Raw genomic sequence first — 23,972 nt, forward strand, 5'->3', positions numbered from 1 at the left:
GAGCTGGAAATATCCACATATCTCTCATACCTCTATTCCCATGGCAAACCCTTCAAGTCTTCTCTGAAATCCCAATGCCCCACAGAGCAGTGTGAAAACTCAATGCTTACCTCCAACTGGCTAAACTAAATTTGCCTAATTTTGCATAGTGTGGCCGAAAAATTAAATGAGGAAAACGTAAAATGCATTTACCCACACTAGAATTTGTTGACAACAAAACAAATTACAGATAGGTTAAAGATTCTAGTGGGAAAAAAAAGAAACCATGAAAGAATGCAAGAAGAAAATACAGGTTAATATTTATAAAATCTAAGTGAGAGAGGGCTTCCTTACTTGACCAAGGGCAGAAATTCTTAAAAGAGGAAAATAATGGTGGATTGAGGGGAGGGAGGTTTAAATACTTCTAGAAAAGAAAATATCACAAATCTTAAAAGCAAATAAAAAATTGGGAATAAGGAAATATCCTTACATATTTATATAAGGAGCTCACACAAATTAAGAAAAAATCATTAACTCCAAAAAGAAAACATGACAAGGAAAAGAGAAAATTCAAAAGAGAAGAAATATAAGTGAACAATTAACACATGGAAAAAAAGTGCTAAACTTCTTATCAGTAGAAGGAATTAAAATAAGGAGACAGTATTTGTCACCTATCAAGCTCATAAATATGAAAATGGCAATGAGTGTAGACTTGGAGTCTGGACAGTAATTACTAAACTCTTTGTGATGACAATTTGGTAACGTATCAAGTGAAGTGAAGTGAAGTCGCTCAGTCGTGTCCAACTGTTTGCAACCCCACGGACTGTAGCCTACCAGGCTCCTCTGTTTATGGAATTTTCCAGGCAAGAATACTGGCATGGGTTGCCATTTCCTTCTCTAGGCGATCTTCCCAACCCAGGGATCAAACCTGGGTTTCCTGCATTGCAGGCAGATGCTTTACCATCTGAGTCACCAGGGATGTCTTAGATTTTACATGCTCTTTGACCTACCAATTCCACTTCAGGGAATTCATCCAAAAGGCAGGGGTATTGGAGGGTTGATGGGAAAGATTTAGGCACAAATTATTATTTATAAGATGCTTCAGAATCACATCTAATGACATGAAAAGATATTGTACCTTAAAATAAGGGTTTTTAAATCATAAGGTCAGAATAATACAAAGCAATAAGAATATTCATATAAAGAGATCACTAACAATAAATTATAGGAAATCAACACTGGTTGTGTCTAGAAAAAATAACCGCTCTTTACGATCTTTTTCTTTCATTACAATGAGCATATAGCATTTAAAAATAAAAACTTCGTTTGGGGGGAAAACAAAACTAAAAATCCTTTGCATAAAAGATAAATTGAATAAAAATTAGCAAAAATTTAATAGGAGATCATTTCAAGTGATAGAATATAATTGGGGAAATTTTTCATCCTTTCTAGAATAGAAAATTCTCTGTATTTACATATGTTCCATTATAAATATGCACTATTATTTTTTTTTTAAAGTAAAAGAAACTTAAAGATGGTTTTCCAATTTTTTGTTATCTGAAGTTGAATGACCGTTACAATGATCTCACTGTGTTTTAAAGGGTTTATGCCCTGTTCTTCATGGACCAAACCCAGTTTTTCTTTATAATTCCAACTAGCTTAGAGGGCACAAAGGGGTTCTCCTGAAATATGAAATATACTGCATCTCATACCTCCTTTCCATTTACTACCTTTAGTGGACTTCAATGCTTCAGCTCCATGGCTGTCAAAGTCTGGTCCTAGACCTGCAGCCCCAGCATAAACAGGGAGCTGGTAAATGCAGATTCTTAGGCCCACATCAGACCTAGAGAATACGAAATAGGGCAGGGGGCTTCCCTGGTGGCTCAGTGGTAAAGAATCTGCCTGCCAGTGCAGGAGGCACGGATCCAATCCCTGGTCCAGGAAGATCCCACGTACCACGGAGCCACAAACCCCTGAGCCTGGGCTCTAGAGCCCACCTACTGCAACTACTGAAGCCCACACTCTAGAGCCCTTGAGCCACAACCAGAGAAGCCACCACAATGAGAAGCCCATGCTCTGAAATGAAGACACAGCACAGCCATAAATAAATAAATTAAATTTAAAAAAAACCAACAGGCTAGGACTCAACAGTGTGCTTTATCAAGATCTCCAGCTGACTCTGATGCGTGCTTGAATTGGAGAATCACTGTGTCAGCCCACAGAGCTTTGCACCTTCAGTACGCAGAAACTGTCTTGTGTGTGTTGCATGCTCGGTGGCTCAGTTGTCTCCGACTCTCTGACCTCACAGACTGTAGCCCACCAGGCTCCTCTCTATCCACGGAAGCATCTATGCAAGAGTACTGGAGTGGGTTGCCATTTCCTCCTCCAGGAGATCTTCCCAACCCAGGGATTGAACCTGAGTCTCCTGCATTGGCAGGCTGATTCTTTACCACATGGGAAGCCCTCCAGAAACTCTCCCAAACACAGTCAAATCATTTTTCAAATTTATATCTTTCAGAATCCTAATGGTAACACATTAAATCATTCAAGAGGACTGAGCTGCTAGATCTCGAATCTTAACAGCTGGAAACAACATTTAAGAAAAATAAAAAGATAACAAGGAAAGAAAACCATACCTGTAGAAATGCCTTAAAGGGAGCAGTGAGTCCTAGAGACATCACTTCAAGCCTTCGACAGCCTTTGAGGTAAACACACTAGGCCTCCTTAAGGAACACACTAAATTCAAACTCATTTAATTACATGTGTCAGTCAGGGCCTCACAATCAAACAATCAACCAGACTCCTGCGTAATAACAACACTGAAGCCATACCTAGACATAAATACAATAATCAGGTGTGCCAAAAATATGTGAAACATTGTTACTTGAATTGACTGATGAGCCCACCTGGAGCAAGATCTACTGGCGTTTGAAATGAACAACTATTAATATAGTTGCTTATCTGTGATGGAGGTATAATCATGATAGAAATGAGACAAAGTCTAACCATAGCCCAAGGAAGTACCAAGTTTTCTGCCACATTCATCACTTCAGAGAGTCAGGTACTGAGCCAGTGCCAGAGACAAAATAGTGTCTAAAATATCCCTCCTGCCCGCCAGAGGCCTGCAGTCCACTTGGAGATTGGTAAACACCAGACTGCGACCTCCACTCACCCTGGGACAGAAACGTCACATGCCTTATCTCTAATACTCGTGCTTAAGTCACTTGGTCAAGGCCACCCAACTCCCTACAAGTCCATGCTCTGTTCTCGCCTCTCCATTCACGTGTAACGTCAGCACCAAAGGGATATGAGTATGTATGCACTATTGCACACTACATGAGACTGTGCTAAGAACAGACCTTTCCAGGTGGCGCTAGTGGTAAAGAACCCACCTGCCAATGCAGGAGACGTGAGAGACAGAAGCCGCAAGAGACAGGAGACATGGGTTCAATCCCTGAGTCAGGACGATCCCCTGGAGGGAGGGCATGGCAACCCACTCCAGTATTCTTGCCTGGGAGGTGGGGTCACAAAGAGTTGGACACGACTGAAGTAACTTAGCATGCACATGCTAAGAATAAAGCCAAGAATAAAAATGATTTTGTTGCTACTAAAAAAGAGACATCGAGTTCAGTAAAATCAAGTAGTGTCAAGCCAAGTAAAACAGTTTATAAATGGTACTGGTTTTGAATAGGAAAAATTACCCATAGAAGAACCACCAAGGGCAAGGCCAATATGGATCAAAATATCAACACTAATTATATTGAATGCAGAGATTATAGGCAATTATTGGCTCAATTTGAAATTCTTTTATAACACAAATTGTTTTTAAAAATGATCATCCAACATTAAAATAAAATGCTTTTTTTTTTTTAACCCAGCCAAGATTCCATTAATCAGCAGTTCTCAATAAGTATGTTCCACTCCTCAGGAGATGTTCAGAAATACGTGGGGGTATTTTTGGTTGTCACATTCACTGGGAGGCACCACTGGCATTTAACAGGCTACTCAGAACAGTCTCATACAAGTAACCATCCCAAGCGACTTGAATGTCTGTCTAGACATTCCTGTAGGGGGAAAAACCCATTTATAAGTATCTGGGCCTAGAACCAAACTCCATTTTACACATTAATACAAAAGACATTTTGCAAGTTTTTACTTGCAAATGTCCTGGGGTCCTAGTAGTGTAAAATACTTTGATTTCTTCTTTAGAAAAAGTTGGGCAGTACATTGAGATTTGAAAGTATGTATATGTTATTGATAAACTTAACTTGATGAAAAGAAACTTGTTGTTTAGGCACTAAGTCGTGTCCAACTCTTTGCGACCCATGGACTATAGCCTTCCAGGCTCCCCTGTCCATGGGATTGCCTAGGCAAGAATACTGGAATGAGTTGCCATTCCCCTCTCCAGGAGATGTTCCTGACCCAGGGATCGAACTCCTGTCTCCTGCTTTGCAGGCAGATTCTCTAGCACTGAGTCACTTGGGGAGAATAAAGGAAGCATTACAAAAAGGGAATGCTGGGTCTGACAAGGTTGAGAGTTTGCTGTGATGACCCAGGGAATATGTACGCAGTGAGGAGAATCCAGCTGACTTCTATTAAGCCAGACATAGAAGAGATCCACAAAAAATGCAGAACAAGGCCATCCTTCTCACTACAACTCTTTGTTGTGAAAAATAGGGTTATTCTCATTAGTTATTTATGCTAACTTGGAATGATTTGAGTTTTAAATGAATAAAAGTGTTAAAAATAAGTAAATTTTCAGTTTCACTCTTACTATGGGAACATCAATAAAGAGAACAACCATAAGCAAAAGCTCTTTGATAGCCTTCGGTACATTTTATGTGCATGGAGGGATTTAAGATGAAAATGTTTGAAAACTGTTGCACTTATAGAAAAAGATAAGGAAGAAGGGCTTAGCTGGCTGGAGAGACCAGGTCACAGACCAGAGCAGTGGCTGGGTAGAGTGGGGAAACTTGGAGAACCAAACCAGATCAACAGGGCTGGATTACAAGCAGTGAAAGAAGAGGGAGGGATTCCGGATGAGGCAGAAGCCTTGCTTCAGGCAGCTGAGTATACACAGCCCAAAGAGATTTTAACATCATAATCATAAACATTTGTGTGTCATAAAAACAATTTTTCAGGAGAAAGTAAACCCACAAACGTAAAAAAAAAAAAACAGCACAAACAGCCCTTTTCCATGCATATGCAATAATAGTAGAAAATACCTTCTTCTCTCCCTGCTTCTGATACGTGTAAACAAACCAGAATGTTTGGACTCTAGTCACGAATCTGACTGAGCCCAACCCTGGGTATCAAGGGTGGACCTGGGCAGTGTCCGCCCCCCTCCCTCCCCCGGGGCAGCATCTCCCCACCACCACCCCCGCCAGACCTCCTTCAGCCAGCATCTTCAAGGAGTCCACCCACTATTTCTTTAAGGATTCAGTTTCAAGAGCCTTTTAAAGCAGAGATGTTCAAAGAAGCAGGAAGGCGGGACCACCTGCGGCCCCATGGCAGGCTTCTGCAGGAACTCCTGGGCAGGCTGAGCCTCTCACGGCCCCCCAAGGACTGTGCTGTCCCTCTCAGGGCTCAGGACTGAGAACGGATATGGCCACGCAGCAAAGAAAGTCCCTTAAGGAAATGTCCAATCACGCCCAATTTTTAACACTCATGGAGCCTTCCCGTCACATGAATTGCCTGGAAGATCCTCGGGCCCCACCCTACTTCCCACATCACCCCATTGTGGACGTCGGACCTAGACAGGGATCTCGGGCAACAGGACTAAGAGTAGGGAAGAGAAAATGGAAGGAGGTGGGAGGACACACCCTTGAGTCCCCCGGGAAATCTCTTGGCCACATTCCCCTCCTAGCCTGGGGCAGGAGGCCTGGATTATTCTGCCTCTTCCAGCCCCAGTGATGACAAGCCTGGAGGAGCCCCAGCAAGGTAGGTGACATTCTCAGAGGCCAAGGGCTTTTATTTTATTTGAATCCCAAGGACCCCTACCACCACTCATAGCTATACCGCCTATTTCCAAGTTTCTTTTTCAAAGGTTTTCCTAGGGATTCCCTGGTGGCTCAGACAGTAAAGCATCTGCCTGCAATGCAGGAGACCTGGGCTCAATCCCTGGGTTGGGAAGATCCCCTGGAGAAGGAAATGCAATCCATTCCAGTACTCTTGCCTGGAAAATCCCATGGATGGAGGAGCCTGGTAGGCTACAGGACATGTGGTCAACAAAGAGTCGGACACGACTGAGCGACTTCACTTTCACTAAGGACCCCTACCACCACCAACAGCTATACCACCTATTTCCAAGTTTCTTTTTCAAAGGTTATCTTTAACACCCTCCCCCACCACAATCCTTTCTCTCATTTCTAGCTGGTAGTAAAAAATCTCAGAATAATTCAAATGGAGTAAATGTGGGACTCCATGACAGAGATTAGGAGAAAACTGTGAAAAATCTAAGTTAGTCCAAAGAACTGCAGAAAAGGGGAGAGATGCCCCTGTAAGCCACATGCTGAGGCAATCCCTAGGAAGGAAACATCCAGCTAGAAAACTGGACCGGGGCATTTAGGGGAGAACGGATATATGCATACATATGGCTGAGTCCCTTCGCTGTTCACCTGAAACCATCACAACACTGTCAATTGGTTACATCCCAATATAAAACAAAAAGTTAAAAAAAAACAAAACTGGACCAGAGGCATCCTGGGGCAAGGAGTCTGGCCCCCTATAGCTCCCCATCCTCCTATCCTTGCTCCCCACATCTTTGCTGGAGCCTCTGCCGAGGCTTCCCCCCAGCCCTACTACCGCCCTCATACAGCACTACTATAAGGGGGAAGTGTGGGCAGGCCTTCCAAGTGGGAACTGTTTATGTATATTCCCAGAGAGCTATTATTATACAGTATGCACACACAGACGTAGTATACAGTGCTAACAGTGCAGATTTTGGAGTCAGACTGCACAGGTCCTAATACAAGATCAGCCACTTACCAGTTGTGGGATCATAGGTAAGTTACTTCACCATTATAACTACTTTCTCTGCAGAAAGTGGAGAGGATGAGATGAGTTTTCACATGGGGAAACACCTAGAACACTGCCAACACATAGCAGGCACTCAGTAACATCAGCTGTGATGACGCTTCAAGCACTTTGTGTGTTCCAGAAGTTTGGGGGAACTGATTATAGTAATGTTAACCAACATATCTAGTATCATTCCTATTGTAAAATGCATTCAAATTTAAAAACCATAGACTTAACCAATAATCGAGACGCTTTTCCTAAACTGGAGACTTAAAAGTGTCCCGAAAGAAAATCCTAGTTCCAGATCTAATAACCTCCGAGCAATAAGGAGGTAAAACAACCACCACCACCAAAAAAAAAAAAAAAAAAAATCATCTAGCTTACAACTATTTTCCCTCTATTTTCAAAAATGTATAACACAGGCACCTCATATGATTTTTTTTTATTAGTAGTATGTAACATTTTTGCTAAGATACTGATTCACCAACATTCTGGCCTCAGGACTCTTTTTACTTTTCCTTTTTTTTTTTTAAGATTTTTTGGTCACTCCACACAGCATGTGCCTGACCAGGGATCAAACCTGTGCCCCTGCATTAGAAGGGCAGAGTATTAACCACTGGGCCACCACTTAAAAAATTGAGGAAACAAAGAGCTCGCCTTAGAAAATCTAAGAAATAAACATTATTTAAGCATATAAACCATTAGCCATTAAAGGAATGATGCCATCAAGTGCATATAGCTACTGGAAAACTACACTGAACACATGAAGAATGAGAGTAAAAAAGGGAAATCGAAACTTAATTATCATTACAAAAATAATCTGAACTTGCAGACCCTCTGAAAGGGTCTCAAGGATCCCCAGAGCATCCAGACTCCACTTTGAGAAGCCCTACACTAAGGAAGAAACAAGTATCAAAATTCTCATCGCTTCCATTTTCTACCTTTTCTAGCTGTACAAGAGAATAATTATGGTACATTTCACTGAACTATATATGAAATGAAAATGATCACATCCTAAAATCACCAAAAAATCATTCAATATTCTGACAAAATTGCCACTAGGTAAACTAAACTGCTATTTTTTCCCTTTTTTAAAAACAGAAAACTTACCATTTAAATCATCTTAAAATGGACAATTCACTGACATGTAACACATTCACAACGTTGTGCACCAACACTTGGTTCTAGAACATTCATCATCTCCGAAAGGAACCCCGCATCCAGCCCCTAGCAACAATCAACACTAACCTCTTTCAGTACATCTGCTAATCCTGAGAATTTCATACAAATGGGTCTTACGGTACACGCATGGCCTTGTCTGGCTTCTTTCACTTGGCGTGTTTTCAAGGTTCATCCATTTGTAGCAGGCACCATTCACTCTGCCTTATAGCTGAATAATATTCATTATAAGAATACACCACACTGTGTTTGTCCACTGACAGACAAAAGTTGATGGACGTGAGTATTTCCACCTTTTGACTGCTGTTAATAGTGCTGTTATAAAAATTTCAGGTACGTTTTAGTGTAAACACCTGTTTTCAGTTCTTTGGTTCTCTTCATACCCTGGAATGGAATTGCTGGGCCATGTGACTGTGTATTTCGCTCACCGAGGAAGAGCAGTAGCACAATTTTACATGCCTACTAGCAATTCCAAGTTTTTTGCATCCTTGACAAAGGTCTGTTTTCTGTTACTGTTGCTTTGTAACAGCCATTCTAACGAGAGTGAAGCGGCATCTCATGCTTTAGATTCCCATTTCCTCTAAACACACTGAACATTTCCTCATGTGCTTGTTCGGCATCTTTGCAGAAATGCCTAGGCACATCTCTTGCCCATTTTTTAAATTGGGATATTTCTTTTTCTTTTAGGATTTTAAGAGTTCTTATTTTTTTTGTCAGTAGATGAAAGCACTTTAAACCTACCGGGCTTAAGAGGTCCTTTCCTCTCTACCAGGCTTAAGACAAATGCCAACTTTCCAGATGGTGAAAGAGCAACTAAGAAGTTACAAGAGGTCGCAGAACCAATTGTCGATAATACTATATAATGCCTCCATTTACGTCTTAAAATGGGAGTCCAGGATTGGGTCACAGATGATGATAAAATAATAGTCATTTTTCAAAAAGCACTTTTTAGTGAGACACCATCCCAAGTACTTTAACACCCTCACAGCAACCCCACAAGGTAAGAACCGTGACCTACCTCATTTTATAAATGAGGAAATAGGTACAGAAAAGTTAAATAGCTGGCTTATGGTCACACAATCAGTAGCTGGGGCAGGCTGCCTTCAGAATTTGTGCTCTTAATCCCTTTGCTATACTGCCTCTCAACCATGAAATAACACGCCTTGCCTGGATGCCTAACTGAAGACTTTTTTAGAAGCTGCTAGTAGCTACATTTTTGATCTGTCACTTTCAAGTTCTAACCTCCACTGCCTGCACAAATCTTGGCTCCAGAATTCTTTAACTGAGTTTAGGGAATGTCACAAAGAAAGAAGCCGAAAGCCAGAGGGGTGAATGTCATTTTATCATTCCAATTTAGATCTTTTCTAAGATTTTTTAATCCAACAAAGCCTATTCATAGGATAAATGTGCCAACAGACTATTTCTAAGAGCATGTGGCCAGCATCTTGACTGCGATTATCAGAGGTTTCAGTTACTACAAAGCCAGGGCTGAAAGGTCCATCTAACTCAAACCCATAATTTGCAGTATAATTATATAGCAGTAAATGGGTTTGTAAACTGAATCTCAAACTTGAAATCTAAAAGGTAATATGTTTCATAATAAAATCAATATGAACACAATGCCAGAGTTAACAGATTTCATTTTTTGAGCAATAATTACAGGCATCACTGACTGATACTTCCAGCATTGCTGCAACTGCCTGGAGTTATGGGACCTCAGAATTTGAAGGAACTTTATGGCATATCTAAAATAATCCATCACGAACAATTCCTGTTTCCTCTAGAATTAAAAGCTGGACTAAAGCCCTGAAGTGTGCCTATCTGATAAATGGTTCATGTCATAATGTTACTCTCCTATTTATGTCTGTGGTAACTCAAGAATTTTTTAAGTTCAGCTACCCAATACGCCATTTGTAAATATTTTCATGACTACAAAGGGTAGTAAATGTGAGGTTCTGTTTTCTCATCTGCAACATAGGTATTTACCATCTATTTACCACTCATCTCACTGAAGGGCTTCCCCTGTGGCTCAGCTGGTAAAGAATCCACCTGCAATGCAGGAGACCTAGGTTTGATCCCTGGGTTGGGAAGATCCCCTGGAGAATGGAAAGGCTACCCACTCCAGTATTCTGGCCTGAAGAATTCCATGGACTGTATAGTCCATGCGGTTGCAAAGAGTAGGACACGACCAAGTGACTTGCACTTCACTTCACTTTTTCACAGTATGGTGGGAAACAGATTTTAGATGGGATATGTGAAAGTGCCTAGCAAAATCCCAGAGCAAGAACAGGTGCTCAGTAAACATTCCTTTGTGTGTGTGTGTGTGTGCACGCACATGCATGCATGGGAGGGGCGGCAGTGAGTTAATGGGTGTGTGCATGGGGGATGGGGTGGGGATGGGTCTGGGTCAGATCACCAGAAGTCTTCCAAAGCATACTGACATACTTTACATAAGCTAAGCACAACTCAGATAACTTATCTAAAGATCACTTATCTGATGAACTTAGCTGTGGTTCAGTTAGTTCAGTTCAGTCGCTAAGTTGTGTTCCCAAGGACCGCAGCACGCCAGGCTTCCCTGTCCTTCACCATTTCCCTGAGCTTGCTCAAATTCGTATCAACTGAGTTGGTGATGCCATCCAACCATCTCATCCTCTGTCATCCCCTTCTCCTCCTGAACTTAGCTGTATATAACCCCAAATCTGCTGCTGCTGCTGCTAAGTCGCTTCAGTCGTGTCTGACTCTGTGCGACCCCATAGACGGCAGCCCACCAGGCTCCCCCGTCCCTGGGATTCTCCAGGCAAGAACACTGGAGTGGGCTGCCATTTCCTTCTCCAATGCATGAAAGTGAAGTTGCGCAGTCATGTCCGACTCTTTGCAACCCCATGGACTGCAGCCTACCAGGCTCCTCTGTCCATGGGATTTTCCAGGCAAGAGTACTGGAATGGGGTGCCATTGCCTTCTCCGAACCCCAAATCTAGATGATGGCAAAAGATCTTACCATTTAATAATGAGGAAAATGCTGATCATTTGTGTAGTTATTAAAGGAAATCAGATTATTCTTCAGGCAGGCCAGTCTATACCATTTCTGATAGAGCCGAAGACACTAAAGAAATAGCTCATCACCTGGTTACTCAAATATTTCTCTGAATTAGGGCTAGGAAGGTTCAACATGCAAAACAGCAAGTATCTGAACAAAGCTTAAATCACAAGAGGGATGTTTTCTTGTTATGATGGCATTGTGAAGAACTGTAAATCCAAGGCATCCCTGGTGGGTCAGTGGTAAAGAATGCAGGGCACACGGGTTCGATTTCTGATCCAGGAGGATCCCACATGCTGCTGGCAGCCCCGGGGCCACAGCTACTGAGCCTGTGCTCTAGAGCATGTGCTCCACAAGAGAAGCTACCGCAACGAGAAGTCAACGCACCACAGCTAGAGAGTAACCCCGACCGCAGCAACTAGAGAAAGCCTACGCGCAGCAACTCAGCACAGCCCAAGATAAATTTTAAAAATAGCCTACATGAAAAAAAAGTCTTAAAAAAAATTGTAAATCGAGGGATCTAGGAAATAGATGGAGATAGTCAAAAGCTGGGAAGTGGGGTGGGAATCAGAAGGAAGATGACTAATAGCTGGGGTAGGACCTTCTACTTCAGGGAGACCCAGCAAGCCCAGAAGGATATCACCCAGAGTGAGGGAGGCAGAAGCAAAGGAACATTCTGGGTTGGGGGAAATGGAGTGTCAAGGCAAGTGCCTGTGACAAAAGGACCACTTTGTGAGATGCAGGTGGCCGGAGTCAGGGAAGGTGAGGTACAGCTGGAGAAAAGGAAAAATCAGGAAAATCAGCAGGGACAGAGCACAGAGCGCTCTTTAGACCATGCATAAAGGTTCAGACTTCATCCTGTGAGGTAGCAATTGGTGTGGTCTGGGGAGTCCCTGGAGTTCCCAAGCCCCTGTGAGGGATTCAGGTCGAGATCATCATAGCACTCAGACATCACTTTCCCTTTTCACCGTATTTACGTGCACTGATACTGACGACAGCCACCTCAACAGAGGCACCGAACTGAACTACCGGTCACTGTATTCTTTACCCCCACGCACTCACATTTATTTTTTTTTTAATTTAATTTTATTTTTAAACTTTACAATATTGTATTAGTTTTGCCAAATATCAAAATGAATCCGCCACAGGTATACATGTGTTCCCCATCCTGAACCCTCCTCCCTCCTCCCTCCCCATACCATCCCTCTGGGTCCTCCCAGTGCACTAGCCCCAGGCATCCAGTATCGAGCATCGAACCTGGACTGGCGACTCGTTTCATACATGATATTATACATGTTTCAATGCCATTCTCCCAAATCTTCCCACCCTCTCCCTCTGCAACAGAGTCCATAAGACTGTTCTATACATCAGTGTCTCTTTTGCTGTCTCGTACACAGGGTTATTGTTAGCATCTTTCTAAATCCCATATATATGCGTTAGTATACTGTATTGATGTTTTTCCTTCTGGCTTACTTCACTCTGTATAATAGGCTCCAGTTTCATCCACCTCATTAGAACTGATTCAAATGTATTCTTTTTAACGGCTGAGTAATACTCCATTGTGTATATGTACCACTGCTTTCTTATCCATTCATCTGCTGATGGACATCTAGGTTGCTTCCATGTCCTGGCTATTATAAACAGTGCTGCGATGAACATTGGGGTACACGTGTCTCTTTCCCTTCTGGTTTCCTCAGTGTGTATGCCCAGCAGTGGGATTGCTGGATCATAAGGCAGTTCTATTTCCAGATTTTTAAGGAATCTCCACACTGTTCTCCATAGTGGCTGTACTAGTTTGCATTCCCACCAACAGTGTTAGAGGGTTCCCTTTTCTCCACACCCTCTCCAGCATTTATTGCTTGTAGACGTTTAGATCGCAGCCATTCTAACTGGCATGAAATGGTACCTCATAGTGGTTTTGATTTGCATTTCTCTGATAATGACGCACTCACATTTAAATAAACTAATTTTCAAAAAAATTTAAAGACAATTTCAAGTCAGAATATCCCTGATGAGTTATTAAAAACATTATATTAAACGTTGATCCTCGAGTACATGTGTTTAATACCAGTCTGAATAAAGGGGAGGCGTCATAAAGCATTTCTTTTATTTCTGTAACTTGTGGAATGTTAAGCTTCCCGACTACTTAAGGACCGAACCACTGCCCTTGGCAGTGAAAGCAGAGTCCTTACCCTTGGATCGCCAGGGAATGCCCATGAAGCGCTTCTATGGCGCACCAAGAAACACACTTATGCAAATGAGTTACAAGGTGAACTAGCCGCTGTTTTTCATGGATCACAATGTTTACTTAGCAGAATGACAACAGAAAAACTACGGTTATTCACACTTGAGTACTTGGCAGACAGTTTCTCAAAAACGAGAGCTCTACAGATGACTCAGTGGTAAAGAATCCTCCTGCCAATGCAGGAGATACTGGTTGGATCCCTGGGTTGGGAAGATCACCTGGAGAAGGAAATGGCAACCCACCAGTATTCTTGCCTGGGAAATTCTATGGATAGAGGAGCCTGGAGGGCTACAGTCCACAGGGTCGCAAGAGTCAGACAAGACTGAGCACGTCCTGTGATCGTGTGTTCTCAAAATGAAGTGGGCCTGCTGCTTCAAGAAAAATGACTGGCAGTATTTGATGCTGTAGATAAAAGTTAAGCTTTGCATAAACATTTAAAACTTGGAAAACAAGTATCTGCCATTGTGAGCTTTCCCCAAATTTAGAGAATTTTCTAATAAGATGGGCAGTATTTCTGCTTTATTGACTATGCCAAAGCCTGTGACTATGTGGATCACAATAAACTGGAAAATTCTGAAAGACATGGGAATACCACACCACCTGATCTGCCTCTTGAGAAATTTGTATGCAGGTCAGGAAGCAACAGTTAGAACTGGACATGGAACAACAGACTGGTTCCAAATAGGAAAAGGAGTTCGTCAAGGCTGTATATTGTCACCCTGCTTATCTAACTTCTATGCAGAGTACATCATGAGAAACGCTGGGCTGGAAGAAGCACAAGCTGGAATCAAGATTGCCAGGAGAAATATCAATAACCTCAGATATGCAAATGACACCACCCTTATGGCAGAAAGTGAAGAGGAACTAAAAAGCTTCTTGATGAAGGTGAAAGAGAAGAGTGAAAAAGTTGGCTTAAAGCTCAACATTCAGAAAACGAAGATCATGGCATCAGGTCCCATCACTTCATGGGAAATAGATGGGGAAACAGTGGAAACAGTGTCAGACTTTATTTTTGGGGGCTCCAAAATCACTGCAGATGGTGACTGCAGTCATGAAATCAAAAGACGCTTACTCCTTGGAAGAAAAGTTATGACCAACCTAGACAGCATATTGAAAAGCACAGACATTACTTTGCCAACAAAGCTCCGTCTAGTCAAGGTTGTGGTTTTTCCAGTGGTCATGTATGGATGTGAGAGTTGGACTGTGAAGAAAGCTGAGCACCGAAGAATTGATGCTTTTGAACTGTGGTGTTGGAGAAGACTCTTGAGAGTCCCTTGGACTGCAAGGAGATCTAACCAGTCCATTCTGAAGGAGATCAGCCCTGGGATTTCTTTGGAAAGAATGATGCTAAAGCTGAAACTCCAGTACTTTGGCCACCTCAAGCGAAGAGTTGACTCATTGGAAAAGACTCTGATGCTGGGAGGGATTGGGGGCAGGAGGAGAAGGGGACGACAGAGGATGAGATGGCTGGATGGCATCACTGACTCGATGGACATGGGTCTCAGTGAACTCCGGGAGTTGGTGATGGACAGGGAGGCCTGGCACGCTGCGATTCATGGGGTCGCAAAGAGTCGGACATGACTGATCGACTGATCTGAACTGACTGAAAGTTAACAAATGGGTTTTCGTTATATTGGTTAATGAAACATTTGGAATATCCATATTACTCAGTAAAGCAGTATTTTCCAAATGACCAACACATGATGGTACAAAATCACAAAGGAGGAAAATATCCATTCAAATTGCAAGATAGATGAACAGATTTTATTGTAACAAAATATGAAGTTTACTAACATAACTTCAGATTCCACACAACCACTAACCCTTAAAAAACCACTATTGCTAAATTTTGGTATAGTATCAAAGAATAACCACAGTTTTCTGGAAGTGATATTAAAAGACTCCTGCTTTCTCCAACTGTGTTATCTATGTTAAGACCAGACTTTTGTCAACTACTTCAATCAAAACAACATTTCACAATATTCCACTACTGAGCAGATATGAGAAGCCAGCTGTCTTCTATTAAGTGAAACATTAAAGAGATTTTTTACGTTAAGTGTACAATGGATTTATGACAGATATTTTCAGTAAATAAATTAGTACTTTTAACATTCTCAGTTTTAATCACTAACCTGACAAAGAGGGATAAAACTCATGTAAAGAAAAGTTCCTTGGGGTCTTCAGTAACTTTTAAGAGTATACAAGAGTATTTGTTGTTCAGTCGCTAAGTCATGTCCGACTCTTCGGGACCCCATGAACTGCAGCATGCCAGGCTTCCCTGTCCTTCACTATCTCCAAGAGTTTACTCAAACTCATGTCCATTGAGTCAGTGATGCCATGCAACCATCTCATCCTCTGTCGCCTCTTTCTCGTGCCCTCAATCTTTGCCAGCATCAGAGTATATAAAAGTATACATCCCACTATACTACAGCACAAGTTTGAAACCCATCCCTGTAAGAGATGAAACCCCAGGGCAAGATTTCATCGTGAAGCAGCACTTGTACCACAACACACTTCTCTGGCAGCCTCGTGCAGGCGAGACCCAGTGGATAAGAGAAGCCAGACCAGTCAGGAAGCGGCAGGCGGTAAGAGCAAAGCAGCACAGTGAAGAACGCTAACTGCCAGGGCTAAGACAACAGCAGAAATACAAGAGAAAAGAGTAAATTCAAAAGATATTGTTAAGGCAGAATCAACAAAATCTAGCAACTTCAGAAGTGGAGAGACTTGGCTGCTGCCTGCATGGCTGGATTGTAACTCACTATCCACCCGTCTGGCTTAGGGATAGGTACTAAGTCTATGCCAAATACAGTCAACCCTCCGCATCCATGGGACCCTCAGCTACGGATTCAACCACCCTTAGATGGAAAATTTCCAGAAAATTCCAAAAAGCAAAATTCAAATTTGCTGAGCATCAACAATTATTTGTGTAGCATTTATACTGTATTACACGCATGTATGCCTATTTGCTCAGCGAAGGCAATGGCACCCCACTCCAGTACTCTTGCCTGGAAAATGCTATGGACGGAGGACCCTGGTGGGCTGCAGTCCATGGGGTCGCTAAGAGTCGGACACGACTGAGCGACTTCACTTTCACTTTTCACTTTCATGCATTGGAGAAGGAAATGGCAACCCACTCCAGTGTTCTTGCCTGGAGAATCCCAGGGATGGGGAAGCCTGGTGGGCTGCCGTCTATGGGGTCTCACAGAGTCGGACACGACTGAAGTGACTTAGCATAGCATAGCATAGGTTATATGCAAACACTATGCCATTTTATATGAAAGACTTGACTATCCAGGAATTCTGGTATCAGTGCAGGGCCCTGAAACCAATTCCATCACCCTGCAGATACTGAAGGACAACTGTATAGATATCTACAGACATTGTAATCCAGATATGTGTTCTAATGACACATCTCGAACACCAACTGGGTTTCATACAATTCAATTTAGGTAGACCCCACAGATACCCTGGAGGCTCAGATGGTAAAGAATCCGCCTGCAATATGGGAGACCCAGGTTTGATCCATGGGTTGTGAAGATGCCCTGGAGAAGGGAATGGCAATCGACTCCAGTATTCTTGCCTGGAGAATCCCATGGACAAAGAAGCTGGCGGGCTGTGGTCCATGGGGTCACAAAGAGTGGGACACAACTGAGCAAGTAACACTTCCCACAGATTAAGGGCTCAGTTCCACCTCAGATGCCCAAGTCTCAAGGGTCCCCAAGCTACCAGCACTTCTGCCAGGCAAGCTACAAGTTCACAGGGTCCCACAACCACACCCAGCCCTGTTTCCCCAGGTTCAGTAATTCACAACTCACACAACTGAAGAAATCGTCATACTGGTGATTACAGTTTCATTATAAAGGATGTAACTCAGGAACAACCACTTCGGTTAAGAGAGCAGAGTGTGGGGGAAGCGAGGTGCAGAGACTCCACAGCCTCTCCTCCTCCATAGAACACAGGGGTCCACGTTCCCAGCTCAGTGTTCTCCAAACCAGAAGCTCCCTGAACCTTATTATTCTAAGAGTCTTGGATGGGATTCCATCACACAAGCATGAATGACTAAACAACTGGCCATGAGAGAGAACTCAGTTTCCAGTTTGTCCCTTCCTCTTCCTCGGAGGTGGTGGTGGTAGTGGTGAGCTGAAAGACACTTCATTAACACAAATTCAGGTTAAGGTCCAAAAAGTTTCTTTTTAAGATTTTTTTTTTCCACATGGGCCATTTTTTAAAAAGTCTTCATTGAATTTGTTACACCATAGCTTCTGTGTTATGTTTTGGTGTTTTGGCAGTGAGGCATGTGGGATCTTGGCTCCCCTACCCTGGATCGAACCTGCGCCCTCCTCCACTGCATTGGAAGGTCAAGTCTTAACCACTGGACCTCCAAGGAAGGTGTTCAGTTTGAATAACAGAAGGCATTCCTATCAACTCAGGGAAGTCCAAAGGTTTTAGGAGCTCTGGAACCAGGAACAAAAACTATCATTTTCTTTTTTTTTATTATACCAGGGCATGGTTGTTGATATACGGCAGGTACTCAATAAACAATTGCTAAAGAATGAACAAAAGGGCAGATAACAGCATCATTCACCAGAATGGGAAATACAGGCAGAGAAAAAGGTTGTCAGAAGAAAGGCGGTGGTGAGCTCTGAGTTGGACCGACTGTGTTGGAAGCACCCAAAGATCACAGGCGGAACTCAAAGGGTTAGACCTTAGAAGAAAGGTCAGAGCTCCAGGTATGAACATGCAAAGATAATGGGACTTAATCCTGGCAGCCAGAACCGACAGTGGTCATATGACCATCCTAGAGAACAGTTCAGTTCAGTTCAGTTGCTCAGTTGTGTCCAACTCTTTGTGACCACATGGACTGCAGCACACCAGGCCTCCCTGTCCATCACCAACTCCCAGAGCTTGCTCAAACTCATGTCCATTGAGTCGGTGATGCCATCCAACCATCTCATCCTCTGCCATCCCCTTCTCCTTCCTCCTTCAATCTTTCCCAGCATCAGGATCTTTTCAAATGAGTCAGCTCTTCACATCAAGTAGCCAAAGTAGTGGAGTTTCAACTTCAGCATCAGTCCTTCCAATGAATATTCAGGACTGATTTCCTTTAGGATGGACTGACTGGATCTCCTTGCAGTCCAAGGGGACTCTCAAGAGTCTTCTCCAACTCCACAGTTCAAAAACATCAATTCTTTGGTGCTCAGCTTTCTTTATGGTCCAACTCTCACATCCATACATGACTCCTGGAAAAACCATAGCTTTGACTAGACGGACCTTTGTTGGCAAAGTAATGTCTCTGGTTTTTAATATGCTGTCTAGGTTAGTCATAGCTTTTCTTCCAAGGAGCATCTTTTAATTTCATGGCTGCAGTCACCATCTGTAGTGATTTTGGAGCCCAAGAAAATAAAATCTGTCACTGTTTCCATTGTTTCCCCATCTATTTGCCATGAAGTGATTGGACCAGGTGCTATGATCTTCGTTTTCTGAATGTTGAGCTTTAAACCAACTTTTTCACTCTCGTCTTTCACTTTCATCAAGAGGCTCTTTAGTTCCTCTTCACCTAGAGGTCAGGGTAGGATCAAAAAGGGTAGAGAAAACAGCCTTGGGAACAATAACGTTAAGGACTAAGAAGTCCTAGATGTAAGAGAAGAGAACACACAGAGCGTAAGATGGAGAAAGGCGAGGCAGAAAAATGTTCCTACAGAACATGTTGAAGGTCGTGGAAAGATCGAGAAACAGACTGACAGAAGATGGTGCATGGAAACGAGATACAGGAGGCAGAGGCAGGCTGCAAGACTGTAACACGCAGCCAGGATCAGGAGACACCCGGCACAGAAGGCAGAGACGAGAGATGCGACAGGCAGCGCTGAGGGGCCAAAGCTGAGCGGCCGGGAAGGAGGGAGCAGAGGGCAGGGGGCCATGGAGGCCCCGGCGGCAGAGAACAAGCAAGATTCAGATTGCGGCTCCCAGATGGCCCTTCCGTACACGCCTGCAAGGCCCTGCACGGCCTGAGCTCGCCGCCCTCTCCAGTATTCCCACTGCAACCACAGTGGCCTTCTACTCAAACACGCTGTGCCCCTTTATGCCACAGGCCCTGTCACGAGCTGGCCCCTCAGCCCAACAACTTCTTTCCTTCCCTGATGACTTCCTAGACATCCTTCAGATGCCAAGTAAATGTCACATCTTCCCTAGACTGTAGGACAACGTTAGGTCCTCTTGGACACTTTCGTCACAGCATTTCAAACGGTGAGGAATCATTTCTTTCTGCAACTGTGGGGACAGGGGGTATGTACGTCTGTCCTAATTAAAGAGTGAGGACAGCAACCTGTCGCCGCTGTCCCCTAGCTCCTACCATAGCATCTGCACACAGCGGTCACACACGACGGGGTTGCAGCACTAATGAGGGGCCTTCCGAGCACAAGCACGAGCCAGAGTCTCCGAGGAAACCGGGGAGGACAGCATCCAGAACCCAGGGAAGGGAAGGCGACATCTGCCTCTTCCTTCACTCTCATCTCAAAAGGCAAAGCGTGGATCAGATAAATTTACAAGATCTGCCTGGGAAGCGGGCACCTGGACCGGACAGGAGGAAGAGCCGCTCCTGAGAGTGAAGCTTCTGAGACATCCGGGGAGGGCTGGGGAGGCCTGAGGAAAAGGGCAGATCTGGAACAGCGTCTATGCAGAAAGGAAAGAAAGGTGAGGAAGAAACCTATTTGCAGGGGAGGAACAGAGACGCAGATGCGGGGGAATGGACTTGTGAACGTGGGGTGGGAAGGGGAGGGCAGGACAAGCTAGGAGACTGGAATTGATGAACACACTGCGGGGGTGGGGGCAGGGGGCTTCCCTGGGGACGCAGATGGTAAAGACTCTGCCTGCAATACAGGAGACCTGGGTTCAACCCCTGGGTCGGGAAGACCCCCTGGAGAAGAGAATGACAACCGCCTTCAGGATTCTTGCCTGGAGAATTCCATGGACAGAGGAGCCTGCAAAGAGTCAGATATGACTAAGTGACTAACACGCACGTGTGTAAAATAGATAGCTAGTGGGAAGCTGCTGTATAACATAGGGAGCTCAGCTCGGTTCGTACCTGTATATGTACCTGTATACATACAGCTGATTCACATTGTTGTATGGCAACAGTGTGAAACGAATACAACATCGCAAACAACTCTATTCCAATAAAAAATAGTAAAACATAATTTAAATATATATAGAATATTGAGAGTGAAGAGGAAAAAAAGAATTCTTAGCAGAATACAACCTGAGGAAGAATACAGCTAAATGGGTAAAGACAAAGTCTGCAAGTTTGTATGGTCTTCTTTGGCTGATTTTTTTTTAAGGTTTTTAAAATTAATTTATTTTTTATTGAAGGATAATTGCTTTACATGCCTGATTTTTAATATCACAAATACAGGAAACAGAACCCAGAGAGTTGAGCTGGTCAAGCGAAGGAGGTCGGTGGATCAGAAGTGACAGAAGGACAATAGGGCAAGGAACTAGCTGGGGTGACCCACCCTGAGGTCCCAGCTGTAGGGGGTAGGAAATGAGACGAGGAGGAAACTGACAATATGAGATTAAAGGAAGAAGGTCCAGGAACCAGTTTTTGAGTGGAATTGTTGTAATCAGAATGTGGGAAATAAATTACACTGCAGATATATAATTTAAAAAACAAGTGCAACTGTTCTCAAGGTACCATAAGCTCTTACCACCTACTGTTATCAGTCTCATAGGACAAAACAAAACAATTCTCAAAAATAGGCCTGTGCCCTTCTGAAAAAGGTCAAGTTGCTATTTTCCTTGGAGTCTAACCTAAAAAAGCAGACACATTAAGAAATAATACCCCTACAAAGAATTAATCTCAAAAATATACAAGCAACTCCTGCAGCTCAATTCCAGAAAAATAAACGACCCAATCAAAAAATGGGCCAAAGAACTAAACAGACATTTCTCCAAAGAAGACATACAGATGGCTAACAAATACATGAAAAGATGCTCAACATCACTCATTATCAGAGAAATGCAAATCAAAACCACAATGAGGTACCATTTCACGCCAGTCAGAATGGCTGCTGTCCAAAAGTCTACAAGCTATAAATGCTGGAGAGGGTGTGGAGAAAAGGGAACCCTCTTACACTGTTGGTGGGAATGCAAACTAGTACAGCCACTATGGAGAAGAGTGTGGAGATTTCTTAAAAAACTGGAAATAGAACTGCCTTATGACCCAGCAATCCCACTGCTGGGCATACACACTGAGGAAACCAGAAGGGAAAGAGACACGTGTACCCCAATGTTCATCACAGCACTGTTTATAATAGCCAGGACATGGAAGCAACCTAGATGTCCATCAGCAGATGAATGGATAAGAAAGCTGTGGTGCATATACACAATGGAGTATTACTCAGCCGTTAAAAATACATTTGAATCAGTTCTAATGAGGTGGATGAAACTGGAGCCTATTATACAGAGTGAAGTAAGCCAGAAAGAAAAACACCAATACAGTATACTAACGCATATATATGGAATTTAGAAAGATGGTAACGATAACCCTGTATGCGAGACAGCAAAAGAAACACAGATGTATAGAACAGTCTTATGGACTCTGTGGGAGAGGGCAAGGGTGGGATGATTTGGGAGAATGGCACTGAAACATGTATAATATCATATGTGAAACGAATTGCCAGTCCAGGTTCGATGCATGATACAGGATGCTCAGGGCTGGTGCACAGGGATGACCCAGAGGGATGGTATGGGGAGGGAGGTGGGAGGGGGGTTCAGGATGGGGAACACATGTACACCCGTGGCAGATTCATGTTGATGTATGGCAAAACCAATACAATATTGTAAAGTAATTAGCCTCCAATTAAAATAAATAAAATTATATTTTAAAAAAAGAACAAAAAAATAATAAAAGGGTTCATTCCTAAAAAAAAAAGAAAGAAATAACATCCCTTTCCAGCTCCAGCTTTTTCCTAGTATACATGTTTCCCCGGCAGTTCCAGACAAATCATAAGTTAGAATGCCTCCAGATATGAGCCAAGAGAATGTAACCTACCTTCGGGCATGAAAAAAAATCTGTCATTATAGTAGTAGTCAAACTGATAAAATAATGCCCACAGTTCTAAACCAAAAGTGATCTAGCTATATTATAGATAAGCAGCACAAACTTCATTCTATCTAGAGCAATCACAGGACAGTAGTAAAATATATTTCATTTTAAAATGAATGAACAATACAAATTCTTGGGCAGCAGAGTGAGCATTTAAATTTAAAAAGTAAACTTTATTGAGAAGAAAGTTCATGCACACATTGGGTTGCTTTGATGTTTTTGTATTATAGTTTTACTAAAGACTATCATTCAAGGGGGAAGTTCCCCTGGAGGAGAGCCTGGCAACCCACTCCGGTATTCTTGTCTAGAGAATCCCGTAAACAGAGGTGCCTGGTGGGCTACAGTCTATAGTGTTACAAAGAGTCAGACAAGACTGAAGTAACTTAGCAGCACACCATTCAAAAGGGAAAAAAAAGAAAGTCACCATCAGCCCCTTTCTGTCTGATCGCTGCATATGATGAGTGTGTTGGGTATGCATTTAGCCTGCCCAGCGTTCTTTCTTCTTGTAGTTGATCCACTTTCTCTCCTGCTAATTCCAGGGGTCTAGCTACTGACTTTACTAGCTACTTTACTTTACAACTGGTACAAAAGGTGGACCCAAAACCCAGGACAGCCAATGAGTGTCTTGCATTCCCTTGGCCATGGTGACTGGTTGAGGCATGGGATCATGCCAGGACAATCAGAACCCTTGGACCTAACAGACAGATATGTAACTCAGTAATAGTTGTTGTTCAGTCGCTAAGTTGTGTCTGATTCTCTGCAACCCCATGGACTGCAGCTTGCCAGGCTTCCCTGTCCTTCAGTATTTCCTGGAGTTTGCTCAAACTCATGTCCATTGAGTCGATGAGGCCATCTAATCATCTCATTCCCTGTCGTCCCCTTCTCCTCTTCCGGCCCTCCATTGGTCCCAGCATCAGGGGGTCAATACATTTCCCTTTTTTACTGAAGGCAGTTTGGGCTTCTTCCACTTGCAAATGAAAAAATTCAGACAATACAATTATGAATAAGGAGAATTACAGCACTGAGTTTTCTTTCTTCTACTACAATTCTTTCTTACTCTTCCTACCATTCTTTCTTATATATATTTTACTTATTTATTTGGCTGTACTGGGTCTTAGCTGCGGCATGTGGGTTCTAGTTCCCTGACAAGGGATCAAACCCAGAACCTCTGTATTGGGAACGTGGAGTCTTAGGCCACTGGAACACCAGGGAAGTCTCTATCATTCCTTTTTTTCCCCCATCCCCATCCAACTTCTTCATTATAGCAGACTACTTAAACTTAGCACTGAGTACTTACGACACGACTGAAACAAAAAGCTAATTTGACAATAAGCCTAGCCCCAGGTAAATTCTTTACGATCTGAGCCACCAGGGAAGTGGTAGCTCAGACATTAAGAGTCTGCCTGTAATGCAGG

General features: G+C 43.1%; 1 protein-coding gene across 7 annotated transcripts in view; it reads right to left on the bottom strand.

The window, feature by feature from the left end:
• Positions 1–23,972, bottom strand: part of ITSN1 (intersectin 1) — a 253,883-nt gene that overhangs the window by 216,314 nt on the left and 13,597 nt on the right. Inside the window, exon 1 of one of the 7 annotated variants that reach the window (XM_070783777.1) lies at positions 5,369–12,330. The exons of the other annotated variants lie outside the window; for them this stretch is intronic. The gene's annotated coding sequence lies outside the window, so the exon portion shown is untranslated. Of the gene's footprint in view, positions 1–5,368; positions 12,331–23,972 lie in introns of those variants that run through there. 7 annotated transcript variants of the gene reach the window in all.

Source organism: Bos indicus, chromosome 1, assembly GCF_029378745.1.
Source record: "Bos indicus isolate NIAB-ARS_2022 breed Sahiwal x Tharparkar chromosome 1, NIAB-ARS_B.indTharparkar_mat_pri_1.0, whole genome shotgun sequence".
Lineage (NCBI taxonomy): Eukaryota > Metazoa > Chordata > Mammalia > Artiodactyla > Bovidae > Bos > Bos indicus.